The 3541-nt window shown below is 55.9% G+C and overlaps 1 long non-coding RNA gene across 2 annotated transcripts; it reads right to left on the bottom strand.

The window, feature by feature from the left end:
• Positions 1-342: 342 nt before the first annotated feature.
• LOC112924704 (uncharacterized) lies at positions 343-3095 on the bottom strand. Of its 2 annotated transcripts, XR_003235945.2 has the most exons (3): positions 2885-3095; positions 2550-2723; positions 343-587 (listed from the first exon to the last, which is right to left on the bottom strand). It is a non-coding gene; the product is annotated as an uncharacterized lncRNA (long non-coding RNA). The 2 variants fall into 2 exon arrangements; XR_011996017.1 differs by having other exon boundaries at positions 2550-3095.
• Positions 3096-3541: the final 446 nt, after the last annotated feature.

Genomic DNA, 3541 nt, shown 5'->3' with positions numbered 1-3541 from the left:
CCAGCCCCGCAGTGTTTGTGGAGGGCAAATATTGAACTGTGGACATAGCAGTGTTTGGGTGGTGAGCTTGTGTTACAGGCGAGAATACAGAGTTTCCTCCCAATCTTCAATCCACAACTTCCTCATATGCATTCTTACCACCATTCATCCTTTCAACAAATATTTGCTGAGCACCTAGCAGCATGTCCCGGCCACTGAGCCCGGCTCTGGGGCCGTGGTCATGAGCAAGATGCAGGCCTTGCCTTCCAGGAGCTGAGGATCCCTGTGGGGGACTGACCACAAACAAGGAGCACACCTGCCATTAGGACGGCCCTCATTGTGTCCCCACCTGGAAGGCAGGGCACAATCAGTCTTAAAGAGGAAAATGAAGTACACGTCAGGAACCCACACAGAGGCACGGGCTTTGGTTCTAGCATGCAGGATTCATGGCATCCCAGTGCCAGGAGCCCGAGAACCCAAGAACAGCTCCTCCACCAGCTTGGGGCTTCCTGCCTCACCAGGAGTGGCAGCCCTGGGGCAGGTGCAGCCCTGGCCCAGGTATGGGCTCCTGCCTGCTTCCTCCTGCTGTGCTTGAATGGGACTTGGTCCTGGAGGGAAGAGGTGACCCTGAGTAATTTCCACTGCCACTTCCTACCAGGAGCCTTATCTCACACCCCCACCCCCATGCGCTGTCCCTTGATGTGGCTTCTCCCCTGTAACTTCCCTTACTGCTGAAGATTTACAATTCCTTGTTTGATTATTATACCAGCACCCACCCCCCTCACCCCCACCCTAACCACCACTCTACCACCTTAGACTAAAAGCATGACAAAGGCAGGCCTGATGACTCCCTTGAGTGCACCACCATTGTAAGCCCAGGCCTAGCCCAGTCCCTGGCATACAAGAGGAGCTTAGCACACAACAGGAGTTTAGCAAACACCTAGAATGAACAAGCGAGCAAATGAAGGAGTGATGCTCCAAGAGAGAAAAGAGTCACAGTGCCCCACATCCTGAAGGAAAAGCAGAACACTAAATAAAGCTATAATGAGGAAAGTGAACTTGTGGGCGATTGGTCAGGAGAAGTCTGGTGATGCCCCCTCCCGTCAAGGACAGGCAATTTAAGCTGATTTGAGCTTTGAAGCAGGGATTATTAGTCAGGAAAGATAAGTGGGAGGCTGGGGAGAGCAAGTTTTCCAAGGAGGAGCCATAGCTCAGGGAGCACACACAGCAGAGGGTGAGGGAGAGAGCAGTTGGGCTGTGGTAGGCACCTCACCTCCTACACATTCATTCAACAAACATCACTGAACACCTACCATGTGCAAGGGCTTAAACTGTAGAAGCACGAGGAAGCACCAAAGAGCTTCAGCAGGGGCTCACCTGGCACTGGTAAGTGACCACTCCCCTGCTGTGGGCTCTGTGGGCAAAACAAGGAGAGGGACCGGCTGTGCAGTCTGGAATTAGCAAGAATGGCCACTGACTAGATCTGGGTGGTGAGGGAGGGTGAGCTGACAGGGCGAGGGGGGGGGGCGGGAACTGGGTGTCAGGCTTGAGCAGCTGGGGGGCTGGACACACCATTCCCACATTGGGGGAGGGGAGCAGGGCATACTTGAAAACAGAGATGAAACCCTCCCCCTGGGGGGCTGGACTCTGGAGGCCCCACCGAGTCAGGTGAGCTCATGCAGGGGTCCCAACACCTGCTGACACCATGTGCAATGGGAGAGCCAAGAACTAGCTGGTGGCAATCAAGTCCTAGTTTATGCAAGTGGAGTTCTGAAGGACTCCGGAATAAAATTGTGGGACCTGGCTTATTAGGAAACCAATCTCGGTGCAAATGGGACAAGTTAGGGCCACCCGGTCGGCTCAGCGGTTTAGCACCGCCTTCAGCCCAGGGCGTGATCCTGGAGACCCTGGATCGAGTCCCACGTCAGGCTCCCTGCATGGAGCCTGCTTCTCCCTCTGCCTGTGTCTCTGCCTCTCTCTCTCTCTCAATCTCTCTCTCTCTCTCTCAAATAAATAAAATTTTAAAAAATGAGATAGTTTGGGTGTTTAACATGGTCCAGCCTTGGGTTTCCCTCCAACAGCTGGCAGTGACTTTATCGGTTTCCTTTTCAAACAGATTTTCCTGCCCAAGCACATCTGTCTTCCTTCCACACAGATCATGCAAAACATGCAGCTAGAAACACAACCCTAGGGCAGCCTGAGTGGCTCAGCAGTTTAGGGCCGCCTTCAGTCCAGGGCGTGATCCTGAAGACCCTGGATCGAGTCCTGTGTCAGGTTCCCTGCATGGAGCCTGCTTCTCCCTCTGCCTGTGTCTCTGCCTCTGTGTCTCTCATGAATAAATAAATCTTAAAAAAACTAAAACACAACCCTGGGAAGGAAGGAGCATCCAGACAGTGGCTGGGGACAAGCATGCATATATGTAAGTGCGTGTGAACACGTGTGAACACATGAGCGTGAGCACGTGGGAGAGCATGAGTGCCTGAGTGTGAACGCATGTGGGAGCATGAGCGCATGTATGAGTGTGAGCGTGAGTGCAGAAGCGTGCACAATAGCCCCGCGTGTGTCCTCACCTGCTGCCAGAAGCAGCCCTGCGGGGGATCTGCCTGAAGGGGCCCCACCCAGTCTGCAGGGCAGGGATGCGCCGGCGGGATCCTGGGGGGCGCTCACATTTATGCACCAGATAGACGCACTGGGTGTATTTCCAGGCTGAGGGAGGCGGTCCCCAGGAGCAGAGGAGTCAGCGCCTGGAGAGAAGAGTAAGAACCACGTGTGCTGGGGAACAACGTGTAGAGGGACCCTCAAGCAGTACATGGGGCCAAGCACAACACAGGTCACTTCTCGACCTTTACAGTTAACTGCAAAATCTAATGCTTCTGACAAAACTGCCTATTTTAAATGTTCTCACCTGTAAAAATACAATAACCAGCACTCTCCTGGATGGCGAAGCACACCTATGGTGGTTGCTGCAATTGTGGGGCGCCACCAGGAGGCCAGTCCTGGAGGGGCGGCGGCCAGCCAGGCCAGAGGACAGACTGGTGTCCCTCAGCCCTGGTGGAGGGTCGATGGGCCAGAGGACAAGCTGGCGTGCCTCAGTTCTGGCGGGGGGGGGGGGGGGGGGGCGGGGACTCGATGAGCCAGAGGACAGACTGGTGTCCCTCAGTCCTGAGGCGGGATGGGGGAGAGTCGATGAGCCAGAGGACAGACTAGTGTCCCTCAGTCCTGGGGGAGGGGAGTCGATGAGCCAGAGGACAGACTGGTGTCCCTCAGTCCTGGGGTGTGTCAAGCCAGAGGACAAGCTGGTGTCCCTCAGTCCTGGCGGGGGGAGGGCCAATGGGCCAAAGGACAAGCTGGTGTCCCTCAGTCCTGGGGGGTGCCAATGGGTCAGGGGACTGGTGTCCCTCAGCCCTGGTGGAGGGTCGATGGGCCAGAGGACAAGCTGGCGTGCCTCAGTTCTGGCGGGGGGGGGGGGGGGGACTCGATGAGCCAGAGGACAGACTGGTGTCCCTCAGTCCTGAGGCGGGATGGGGGAGAGTCGATGAGCCAGAGGACAGACTAGTGTCCC

The sequence above is a fragment of the Vulpes vulpes genome, chromosome 12, assembly GCF_048418805.1.
Source record: "Vulpes vulpes isolate BD-2025 chromosome 12, VulVul3, whole genome shotgun sequence".
In the NCBI taxonomy this organism is placed as follows: domain Eukaryota; kingdom Metazoa; phylum Chordata; class Mammalia; order Carnivora; family Canidae; genus Vulpes; species Vulpes vulpes.
The sequence above is the reverse complement of the archived record's forward strand: the minus strand, read 5'-3'. Positions and strand labels throughout refer to the sequence as shown.